This window comes from Schistocerca americana, chromosome 2 (genome assembly GCF_021461395.2).
Source record: "Schistocerca americana isolate TAMUIC-IGC-003095 chromosome 2, iqSchAmer2.1, whole genome shotgun sequence".
Taxonomy (NCBI): Eukaryota; Metazoa; Arthropoda; class Insecta; order Orthoptera; family Acrididae; genus Schistocerca; species Schistocerca americana.
In genome coordinates this window covers 687,561,672-687,574,731 of record NC_060120.1, presented here as the reverse complement: position 1 = coordinate 687,574,731, position 13,060 = coordinate 687,561,672, and the positions used below count along the sequence as shown (strand labels likewise).

Sequence of the window (13,060 nt, the reverse complement as noted above, 5' to 3'; positions counted from 1 at the left end):
CCCTGCATTATGTCTCGTATAATGATATAAATTTGTAGGTACATTCAATGCTATATGCGGATAGTGAGTTGCGATCAGAGTTGGTATTGTAGTAAAGAAGTAATAAATTAAAACGTCATGCCTGATGGTGCCGTTTTACTAGATGAACAGCGGAAATCCAGTAAGCGATTAATTCTTTTCCCCTTCACCATTTTGTGCGTGAGGGCGTGTCAACAGCAAAAAATATTTGCTGCTACGTGTAGATTTTGTTAGAAGTCGCTCAGTGCATTTCAGCGCCCATCAGTTAAGTTGCCTTGAGACAAACACACGGTTTCTAATTATAAAACTTGCTTTATTGTGTTACTTTTAACATAAGTTTACACCTCTTAATGAGTAGATTATGACAGCAATTTAAATTTTTAAATTCGGTCAATAATTGCGCTATGGTCATCAGACGTTCCGTATTTTACAGGATTGTCCTTTATTTAACTTAATTATCCCGTTGTCCAGACAAAATACGTACAGGACGTATTTTGTTCCATTTTCATTAACCGTCCCGTATATTCTGAAATAGCGTGCTTCTATGAAAGTTATAGCGTAACCAGTTGCAGAGTATCTGTAGCATTACCCTAGGAAAAACTGAACGAGGTCTATCATTTTCAGCTTGCTTACACCTCAAGATAACTGCTGCAAGAATTTGCTGCTCATTAATGCGTTTGTGCTAGCTCTACTTCGCACTAATGCTACTGTAGAAAGATCACAAGTGATTTACGTATGAATCGGTGAAAAGAGAAATAGTTTTAACCAAGATTCGTTTCCAGGATACTTCATTTGTTGATTTTTATAAAATTCCGTTAGAAAAAAATCAGACTCCTGAATAAGATACATTCTTCTGCAAAAATAGCGAAAGGATTGTCAGAAACTACCAATGGCGAAACTTTCGGGCCAGTTGAGATAGTAACCTAGGTAAATAATGGTCATTTTCTACCCCTGTTAAAGACATCGTTCTATTAAAGTGATATATTGTGTTTGCGTGTGACAACAATAAGACAATAAAATATTTACTGATTGGTAATGCAAGGTATTTCGATAGTTTTTTAGTACGAATTTTAAGAAAATGGTACGATAATCTGTGTGGTTGTAGCATAAACCATATGGTTTAACACAAATCTGCTGTATATCAATCTACCATATAGAGGTATTAACAAAAGTTTCCACAAAATGTCGAGTCATCTCTGCTTGTAATTTGCGTCTCATATTTTGATTTTGAAAATCTGGTCACCCTAAATTATGCGAAATATTAAAAATCAAATTTCTGATGCCTCTCTAAGCCTTTAGATAGGCAGTCTGGAAATGGGTCTTGATACCGTGCCTCAGGTCCTCAGATAATCGTTCACTAATATCAATGACTTGCTTCAATTACACACAATCTGTAGAAAACATTTACTTTCTACAAATAAGTTTTGCAAGACCAAAAATATCCTTTTAAGCTTATAATGCATGTCAAGAGGAAAGATTACGATCAACTTCTCAAAATTCGCAATGCGTACAAATTTTCAATTTAAAATGGTTTCGTGTTACTCCATGTCTGCCACATCTTGAGGAACATTTGGCCGAAGGCTCCGTTTGACTTACCATTTCGAATATTGTGAGGTCGTTGCATTTATGTCTTGCATTTGTATGTGCTGCAGGCACCGATAACAGCGATTACTACCAACAAACGAAAGTGAACTGAGGTTTTATGGCTATCTGAATAATTCGTCGGCGCCTTTTTCTTTTTTCTCTCCCCAGACAATGTTGATGGTCACAAAGAAGATATTAAAACTTTTGTCATATCCCGACAATGGTTACTGTATGATAAGGTTTCCAGATGCATATAACTATCTTGAATATTTTACATTCAACAGTTAGTTGTATCTTCTGTATCTACTATCCCCACGTAGGCATGTGGTTACGTTAATCAGGTTGCAATGTATCAGACAAATAAATGTCGTTCTAGAAGCTAATAAAAAATAAATGCTATCTGTAGATCGCAGTTTTTCAGTATCTTTCCAATGTCTCAACAATAACGATCTTCCATGGATCTTTCCGACAGCTGTTCGCTGTCCTTATCCGCGACGCTTACGTCACGAACGTGGTGGCTCGAGATTTCCCTCGCGCATGCGCACTACGGAGTAGCAGGCGGTGTTCGGTGGGAATGGAGAGCGGCTGTCACGTTTCCAGTTCACGTGCTCACGAGCCGTGGGCAAGTCAGTTGCCTTGAGGTGGCATACAGGATTGTGTTGTCTCTGTTTCATCAAAACAGTTGATTTTGTGTGACAATATTCTCATTGTGATCGATAGCGACGCCGTACGTAAGAAAGTTGGTAAGTTGTTGCTTTTTTTTTTCTAAAGGCAAGCGATAATTTCGACTTTAATAACGAAACACATTAGTGCTCTTGAAAAACGTTATTAGTTTGTTCTTTTATCAGAAATGTTGCGATTTGCAGCGACAGTCGTGCACTAGTAAAAACACTAGTGATACATGAATTTATGACGACAATTATTCAGATAACAATGAACTTTTGTGACAGTTCTTTTCATATGGTCTTGAAATGATCACTTGAGCGGGAAGGCAATAATTGTAAAGATCTTTTGTATGCTTTGCTTTTCGCAGGGAAAATTTGAAACGAAAATCCATTTCTTTACTGCGTAAAGAAGATTGTTACATCCTATGCGCGTTGTACAGGATTTCTCTTTTTCCTTGTCTGATATATACAAATTTCAAAGGAATCCAACCAGCCAAACCATAATTTTGATACTTATTCCTTCATTGCTGTTCTTTTTCTTTCTTGCTCCTTCCTGAAGACCTCGACACCGAAGGGACGTAAAACCGCACTGTTTCTTAGCTGTTTACTTACTTTGTGACAGAAGGTCTCATTAAAAAAAAATCAGCGCAATATACCAAGCGTTTATTCGAAAGTATTCTACAAAACATTTTTCAGAAATAAACGAGCCGGCCGGCTGTTATGTGGCCAATGCATACTGTTGAAAATTATTCTTGCAGTACTCATAATAATGCTCTTACGGCTAATTGTAATAATTTAAGTAGAGGGACTGAAACAACCATTCAGTGTACATATGAATCCACGATTGAAAATTTGATGTTTTGCGAGTCTTTTTTGTATTACAGTTACTCTGTGTGTGTGTGTGTGTGTGCGTGTGTGTGTGTGTCACGAAGAATATGCAAAACCATTGTCGCTTTGATGAGAAGTGGAAAAAAATTTGCATTGCAAGTAACTGATGGCTATCACCGAGCGAATACCATTTGCAAAAGCAGCTGGATAACGAAACGTATGTTGAAACGCCTCACTAAATAAGAAGAAAGCCATCGTAGAGTTGCTATTTATTGTAAAATAAGACTGCTAGATGAAAGCAATATATGAAGTATGATGGCCGATACTGCTAGAAAACGTTTATTAAAAAATATTAAAGAATGAGCCTTACTTGAGTTAAAACAGGGTTTTCGATAAGTTATTAACTGGAGTTAGCGCTTCGCAAACCAGTAGAAACTTAAGACATTTGGGTCTGATATTTTTATTATTTATTTTTTGTATTTGTGCTATGAGAAGCAAAGTGACATTTAAATAATTCATTTACAGGTTCTTGAGATCAGAGGTCAGCGTCACACATTTTATACATAAGCTGTTTAGACATAACATCGATAGACCGTAAGACATACTCATACTTACATTATTCAACTCATTTAGTATCTTCGTAAAGTAAATAATTTCGTTCCACATATTACGTCCATAGTACTTGAAAATATGTGCTGGGTATCTACGTTTTGGGATGTTTAAATTTTACCTACATAATAACATCAAGTTTACAAGAAAAGACACATTTTTCTGTATTGCGCAGGACGTTGGTATAGCGGCAATAGTGAGGAAATCAGCAGCGATATGAGAGCGACAACTTTCTGTGAGATACACGCCTTTAGAGGACCTTATTAGTGCATTGCCAAGATAACACACATCACATTGTTTCTCAACGTGATCCTAACTGATGTAATTTCACGCCGGAACGTTCCATAAAGTTTTCCATTGCCTGATAATGAAAAACTGATCGTCTGTCACAGAACCACTGCGAGTCCGCGTCGTCAGAACCTGCTGTTTTCGTTGCCAAATCGCAGCTGACCCAGTTGTACTTTCAGATTGCAAAGCGCGTGATAATCGCAAGGTGAAATACTGGGACCGTAAGGAAGATGCTTTCCCTGCTTTTCCTTAATATCTCCCCGAAACAAATGGTGTATGTCCAAGGGCCTGTTGATGAAAAGTAATGTCTCCGATTTTCTTAACGTGGAAACTTTTAAAGCTTTTTAAACAAAACAAACGTTATTAATGTTCTACATCTTTGTTCTTTATGTCTATATATTTGCAGTGCTCTGCCGCTAGAGGGCTCCGTTTTGTATCGTGTAACATTACGATGTGTAACGTAACATGTCGGTGCGTGAAAAACAGCGTACTGTTATCGAGTTTCGACTTCGAAGAGTTCGTCCACACATGGAGCATGACAATGCCAGACCATATACGAGCGCTGTGACATCTACAACAGTCCGACGCCTTGGGTCCACTGCCATCGATTATCCTCCATACAGTCACGATTTGGCGTCATTCGATTTTCATTTCTTTTCAAAACTTAAAGAACACTTTCAAGGACTTCACTTTGATAGTGATGAAGCGGTTCAAGCAGAGGTGAGGTTGTGGCTCCGTCAACAAAGTCAAACATTCTACAGTGTTGGTAGTTTGTGGTTGGCAGAAATGTGTTCCTCGCCAGGGTGTCTATGTTGAAAAATAAAAATGTAGACTTGAAGAATAAAAATGTAGACTGTTAATAATGTTTGTTTTATTTAAAAAGCTTTAAGAGTTTTCACATAAATTCAGAGGCCTTATTTTTGGGCACGCTGTAGTTACTTCAAGCTAGTTTTACATACTTTCACTCTGTTATCTTCTGGTGTATTACAGCTAAAGCCAGTGAAGTACTTCTTTTTTCAACGGCGAGAAATCATCATATATATTATTTCTCGATGGTGTTTTTTTTGTTAGTAGTTTCGATTGAGACATCATTTTCAAGATTTCGTTCACCACTATTGACGAGAAATACGCAAATGGTTTAAAGTTATTGTACTATTATGCAGGTCAGGCGTTGGAGTTGTTTACTTTCTTTAAGCAAATGTTGTGTACTGCATCTACCTGTACATGATTACTCCGTACTTCACAGTCTGTTCAATATTTGTATATAAATGCGTGTATGAAGGACACGACTGCGCGGCTTTACGATTGCGCTCAGATCCTGAAGGACAACAGCAACTCATCATTGACGAAGCGGCTATTTACTTGAGTTGTTGTTTTACGAGTCCATCAGCGGCTACACGACGATTACACGGACGCCGACTTTTCCACTGGTCTCATTAAGTTCAAGCGACTGCCTGTCAACTTACCGGAAGAGCACATGGTGACTCCAAACTCATGGAATTTTTTTTAAATTGTAGAATGATAATATATCCGCCCACGAGAACCTTTACCACCAAATTCCAGAATGTTTTGTATTGTGAAAAGAACAGCAGATCATTCGCAAGAAAAACACCAGTTGCTTTGGACGCATCTACACCGTCAATACAGCCTATATCTGAAGATACTACGTCAGCAGTACTATTTCTGCACGCCAAAGAACCCCAACTCGTTTGCTCATCTACGCACAGTATATGGAATACTGTGGAACTCTTTTCTCGGAGCTGCATAAATTATATTTATTTATTAATGACGTCGTATCAAAAAAATTGTTGCCGACGGCTACCAGACATCAAATGACGAGCAACTGAGATTGGTTTTCGTCATCATCTGCGGATTCTGCCCTACTGCTAACATACTTGAGTTGTGGACAACAATTCAGGACGCTCTTTCAGAAGATATTCAGAGACAGTACAAATCACCTGAAACCTTCAACCTCACACTGCTAGAATTGGAGAACGTTTTTAAATATCATGCAAAATCTTGCCAACAATTAACCTGCCGAGCCCTGGTGTTCTCTTCGCACAACATACAACAGAATCGTTGAGCGTAGAAAAAGAACGTATGAACGGAAGACAACTTACGAAAAGCTAAACGAAGAACAGAAGGCAATAGCTGAGCAAGACTTACATTCAGTAAGAAATAAGATTCTCAATTGTTGCTTCATTGACGGATTGGGAGGCTCCGGTAAAACATTAGTCCACAAAACTTAGTATCACATTTTACGAGGTGTTTCAACAGTTGCTTGGATAGGCATCGCTGCCAGTCACCTGCCAGGGGGACGCACATCCGATTTTCAAACTGCCTGTACCCATCATGAATACATCGGTCTCATCGGTTCCCACTCACATCAAGGATGCATAGCTTCTCCGTGACTCTGATCTCATCATTTGGGACAAGGTTTCACTGGTTCCCAAAGACACGCTAAGTGTTGTCGATCGACTTTTAAAAGACATCATGAAAAATAATCGCCCTTATGGAGGCAAAATAATTCTGTTTGGTGGTATCCGTTGTTGGACATGCCAGTAGAACAGCTCGTGTCGAAACTACAGTTAAGCGATCACCCTTATGGTCTCATGTTAAAACTCATAAGTTGACGAAGTAAAGAGGGCAAATTGTGATCCCGTTTTCACTGAATGGCTACTTAAATTGGGTAATGGTGATTCAAAAACTCAAACCGATCACTTCAATGAGGCGATCAAAATTCCTAAGCATTGTTGTAGTAATTACGATAGTTTTATTACCACCATAATGCCATTGAAATCAAGGAATAAAATGTTTAGCAGTTCTCTCCAACGGCGGTTCTGTGTCCAAAAATGATGATAGTACAACAATTAATGAATGTCATTTCCAGTTCATTACCTGAAGAGGCGAAGGTTTACCTCAGTTCTGATTCAGTCCAACTTGAAGAAATAAACAACATCCAATTTTTAATTGTACCGCGTCGAATTCTGCAACTTTTTAAATCTTTCTGGTTTAGCGTCTCATCAATTGCTTTTAAAGAAAGATGTTAATTAGAAATCGTAACGCTAATCAGGGATTAGATTAGTGATATCTCTCTTCGGCAAGTGCATCATCACTGTTAAATTCAGTGGCTGATAAAACTGTGCTTATACCCTGCATTAATCCAACCATGCATTTCCAAATGACAAGAAAACAACTCGCAATAAAAGTAACCTTCGCCATGACCATTAATAACGCAGAATTTCAGACGCTTCAGAGGACAGGAGTCTACTTACCAGACATGGTAAGCTACACGTGGCGTTTTCGAAAGTTCGCACATTATGTGACATGTACGTTTTTACTAAAGACACATACAGCCAAACAGTTAACGATGATTAGAAAACAGAACACAGCATGTTCTCAATGGAGAGAACGTCTACAGACGTTAAAGTAACGTCTGGCGTGCCACAGCGGAGCGTTATGGGACCACTGCTTTGCACAATATATATAAATGACCTAGTAGATAGTGTCGGAAGTTCCATGCGGCTTTTCGCGGGTGATGCTGTAGTTTACAGAGAAGTTTCAGCATTAGAAAATTGCAGCGAAATGCAGGAAGATCTGCAGCGGATAGGCACTTGGTGCAGGGAGTGGCAACTGACCCTTAGCATAGACAAATGCAATGTACTGCGAATACATAGAAAGGAGGATCCTTTATTGTATGAGTATATGATAGCGGAACAAACACTGGCAGCAGTTACTTCTGTAAAATATCAGGGAGTATGCGTACAGAACGATTTGAAGTGGAATGATCATATAAAATTAATTGTTGGTAAGACGGGTGCCAGGTTGAGATTCATTGGGAGAGTCCTTAGAACATGTAGTCCATCAACAAAGGAGGTGGCTTACAAGACACTCGCTCGACCTATACTTGAGTATTGGTCATCACTGTGGGATCCGCATCAGGTCGGGTTGGCAGAGGAGATAGAGAAGATCCAAAGAAGAGCGGCGCGTTTCGTCACAGGGTTATTTGGTAAACGTGATAGCGTTACGGAGATGTTTAGCAAACTCAAGTGGCAGACTCTGCAAGAGAGGCGCTCTGCATCGCGGTGAAGCTTACTGTCCAGGTAACGAGAGGGTGCGTTTCTGGATGAGGTATCGGATATATTGCTTCCCCCTACTTATACCTCCCGAGGAGATCACGAATGTAAAATTAGAGAGATTCTAGAGCGCACGGAGGCTTTCCGGCAGTCGTTCTTCCCGCGAACCATACGCGACTGGAACAGGAAAGGGAGGTAATGACAGTGGCACGTAAAGTGCCCTCCGCCACACACCGTTGGGTGGCTTGCGGAGTATAAATGTAGATGTAGATGTAACTACTGACTTTTTAAAGAAGTTTGTAAAAATAAAATTAATCTGACAAAGATAATATCTACTTTTTGTATGCTTTACATTAATAAATATTCTATATAATGATATCGATAATTTAAAATAAGAGTTATATTTGTCACTACTATACCGAATTTATTAAGTTTTATTAATAAGTACTTGGATTTACTTATTTCTGCGTTATTATGTTACCTATGCGATACAAGAAAATTTGTGGCGGTCGGGGACTCGAAGCCGGATTCCCGTTTATCGCGAGCGATGGTCTTAATCTCGGCTATCCGTGCATGCTTCCCGGCCCGATCCAAACCTCCAAATGCCATACTGTCTACTCCCCTATTGCTCGCAACATTAGAAGCCTAGACGGGCAAAACGACGATAATAATACTAACGTTGAACACGTTTATCTCACCAACCGTACTGCTGGAATCCAAGCAGTGCTGCGAGCAATAGGGGTGTAGATAATGTGGCATCTGGATGTTTGGATCGGTCCTGGAATCATACACGGATAGCCAAGATGGTTAAGGCGACCACTCGCAGTAAGTGGGAAATCCGTTTTTCGAGCCCCTGTCCGCCACAAAGTTCCATGTGCCAAAAGCAGTTAGTATTTCTGTACCTAATACGTTAATATTAAAAGAAATCACAACTGCGAATAAATTTCGTAATATTAATACAGCTGCAGATAGTCACTGTCTGCCTCTTCATACCTGCATACATGTCTGAAGGAATGAACGACATTGTCCGCAACGGCAAATACAATTTTTCTCTAATTCTCTTTACGTCGTCTAGCTTAACCCACATCGGAGTTGCAATGAAGAATTGACCCACGCCTTTCCCTCTCTTAACAACGGAAACTCCCCGTCGCACCTTCCTCAGGTTTAGTGGTAAGAGGGCCCGCTGGACAGTCTGTGAAAAACTGAACATAGATCAAGCATGAAAACAGGAAGAAGGTGTACTGAATTGTGAAAAAAAAAAAAAAATGGAAACACTGAGCGGTCCAAGGACACAAAGCGCAGCACACAGCTGTCGTAAAGTGATTACGGTATTGGATTGCCAAGCGGGCCAGCCATGTTCAATCCTCCCTCATGCCATTTTTTTCCCGCTGTATTCAAATTTGTGCTGTGTTGTGGTGTAACGCTCGTTTGCAACAGCGAGGTGTAACGTAGGGACATATAAAAACAGCTGATTTTGCAGAACTACTCTATTAGCAACCGAAAGGACGTGGTTGTCAAATGGGAACCGCAAACGTTTGATCAGCCAAATTCTCCACCGGGAAACAAGTCTGGTGTGTCATACACGGCATTAGTGACAGGACGTATGTAGGAATCTCTTAGCGACGCACTTAATTTGTACACCTGGTAAGTGAGTGAGATATGCCTACTTGCCGATGTAGGTGTTCGTATGAATGTCAATGTGATCACTCCCGAGGAAATGATGAAAACATAATAGTTTGGCACATAAGCTGCAACAAATGAAGGCAACAGTTTAACAATCAAAGTTTCTCTGTGCTCTGTCAAAACATATGTTTTTAACAGTTTTGAAATAGCGTTCCGTTTTGGAAGTCTTAGCTTTTGAATTCCTTTGTTGTGACATAGTTCACACCCGTGTATTTGTCGTTTTCATTTCTGTGACACGTCTATGAGGTATCTCACCAGCTCTCACTATTCATCACATTTACTTGCGACGGTAACGTATTCTTACCACATGACTCATATTCTATAAACAATGTATACTATGACAACTGCCAAGACTACAGAAAGAGAACAAACATTTCAATGTACAGTACATAATGTTGCAAAAAAATGGCACAAGATAGCTTTGAACACGGCTCGTCCAGTTCACAGTCCAACACCACGAACACTTAAGTACGTAGCCGCAGCTATTCTACTTGCTGCTATATTGCACTTGTTCAGCTTGGACCGTTCACTATTTTTATTTTATTTTTTTCACAGTTCAGTACACCTTCTTCCTGTTTTCATGCTTGGTCTGGTTCAGTTTTTGACGGGCTGTCCAGTGGCCCATCTTACCACAAAATCTGAGAGGGTTGTGATAAGGAGTTTCCCTTGTTACTACCGGTTATTCTCTGGTCACAGGAATGTTCTTCTCGGTAAAACTATGCGTCGATAGTCCCACCGAGTGTGACGAATTGCCGCTCCCTCCTCTACGTCGATTTCGTACTACGCTGTGTTATAAAAAATATAAAAACTGGTCTCGTTGATGTGCTTTGTATCTCTGTTTCACGTTCCCTACGCTTCCCTTGGTTCCTGGGGGAGGGAACAGGGCATGCTGGTTAGGCCCCGGGATGCGACCCACGCCCACTTTGTCCCCACCCCTCATTTTGGGCACCAGGAGAGTTTCTTTGGTAAAAACCCTGTTAAGCGGTTAGTTTCAGGAATGCGAGGTCCATGGATCGAATATCCTTGCCTGCACTTATTTTCTCTTTGTTCCCACACGATAATTATGACTGTGTAAACTGTCATTGTTGAATGATTCTTTTATTATTTTTATAATCATTACCCTGAAAAAAGAAGAAAAAAATTCTTAATGAGATTTGAAAAAAAGATACACAAGAACTTTCAATCAAATCAGTATAGCTATTTTATTTATATTATTTTATCTACATGTGTGGCAGGTATAATGTGTAAGCTATGGAGCACTGACGAACCAGGATGGTACTGATCATAGAAGCATAGAAAACAATAATTATTGTGACATACAGCTCTTGAAATGGGACTGATGACCTCTGAAGTTAAGTCGCATAGTGCTCAGAGCCATTTGAACCAACTTGAAATGGACACTGAGTCTTTGCATGTGCACGTTTTATTTCTCAGTGTGTCTATTGCAAAACAGACTTGGGTTACATTCGTAAGCGGTTCTCAGTCATCGCACAAATTCGCGGCTTACCACGCAAATCTGTCGTTAGAATTACGTCGAAACGAAACAAAAAAAGAGTACGGGTGGCGAGAACCGATCCACGGACCTCGCGCTTATAAAACTCGGCGCATACTCGCTTGGCTGTGGAATCCTTGGTTTCTAGTGACCGTAAGAAGTATGTAAGAATGCGTAAAATGTTCAAACTCGACTAGGCGCGCAGTCCGGAACCGCGGGACTGCTACGGTCGCAGGTTCGAATCCTGCCTCGAGCATGGATGTGTGTGATGTCCTTAGGTTAGTTAGGTTTAAGTAGTTCTAAGTTCTAGGGGACTGATGACCACAGAAGTTAAGTCCCATAGTGCTCAGAGCCATTTGAACCATTTTTTTTTTTTCAAACTCGATTTTCCCCAAAGAGTTGCGTCTTGTTAATTAAGCACAGGGTGTTAGGAAACTTCCGTTACCAACTTTTAGGACTTGTAGAGGGGAGTGAGTAGAAATATTTTGAATTGGAACCCATGTTCGGAAAAGTACTGTTCCCGTGCTGCAACCGTTTGAAATCATGTTGGTAACGCGACAATTTTTATAAGTAATTGATTGGGAGTGACACAGAGCATCACTTATTTTGCGTTTCCACTCATTAACAGCTAAAGAAATCGCTCGTATACACATTGATGGGTTTTCTTCAACGTGATGCAGTACGGTCAGTTCCAATTTGGATGTGCGACGTCTTCCTGGAGCACCACAGTCACGCCTGTTGACATTGAAGGTACCCTTTCTGGAAGCCATTGCCTAATTGCGGCGAAAAGGTTATGCGATGAAGTCGGACGTTGTGGGGAACGATCTTGATAAAGGCGACAAGTAGCTCTTTTATTGCCTTGTGACTTCACCACTGAGAAGGACCATGTCGGTGATTCGGCAAACGTGTACTCAACCATGTTGCTGTAACACTCACAGATACGTGAATGAGTCTCGAACCAGGTCAGAGAGGTAGGACAGAAGTTGGTTCAAATGGCTCTGAGCACTATGGGACTTAACTTCTGAGGTCATCAGTCCCCTAGAACTTAGAAATACTTAAACCTAACTAACCATGCCCAAGGCAGGATTCGATCCTGCGACTGTAGCGGTCGCGCGGTTCCAGACTGTAGCGCCTAGAACCGCTCGGCCACACTGGCCGGCAGGACAGAAGTCAAATGACATTAGCTGATCCGACGTGACCACCTCCCACCATGACTATCCTGTTGCATATCTAACTAGCAAACATGTTTTCAAACGGCCGGACATGAGTTCCTATTCAAAATATCAATTAATCACTCCCCTCTACAAGTTCTAGAAATCTGTAATAGGAATTTCTGAACACCTTGTATAGTGAAGTTCTAGTCCTGCCCTGCATAGCCTGTCAGTATGAATCAAATCGGCGATAGGGCGTCGGTACGGTCCCCTTCTTAGTTGTCAGACAGGGAGAGGTCACTCCTTGCTGCTTCAGTTCGTTACCAGAGCTTGTCAGTTGTAGTGGTTGGCGTTTAGTGGTGTGCCAGTCTCTTGGCGATACACGACCAGACATTCGGAGAACATGTTTCGAAGTAGGTCAGGGCAGCACAGGCAATGTACGGTCTTGCGTTATCTTGTTGAAAGGTACCGTCACGGAGGCTTCGAAGGTAGGCCACAGTCACCGTCCCCAGAACGTCAGAAATGCAACGGCAGATGTCTAAATTACCAGCTAGATTTCCAGAAGTCTTTGACACCATCCCTCACAAAAGACATCTAATCAAATTCCCTGCCTGCGGAGTATCGCTTAATTTGAGCTACAGGAGTAGTGATTTTCTCACAGAAAGG

The 13,060-nt window shown here is 40.7% G+C and overlaps 1 protein-coding gene across 4 annotated transcripts in view; it reads left to right on the top strand.

The window, feature by feature from the left end:
* Nucleotides 1–2,195: 2,195 nt before the first annotated feature.
* LOC124592677 (protein timeless) overlaps nt 2,196–13,060 on the top strand; it is a 396,167-nt gene continuing 385,302 nt past the window's right edge. For 3 of the 4 annotated variants that reach the window (XM_047131864.1, XM_047131861.1, XM_047131860.1), the window contains exon 1: nt 2,196–2,345. The gene's annotated coding sequence lies outside the window, so the exon portion shown is untranslated. The remainder of the gene's footprint in view (nt 2,346–13,060) is intronic. The other variant, XM_047131862.1, reaches the window with a different exon arrangement.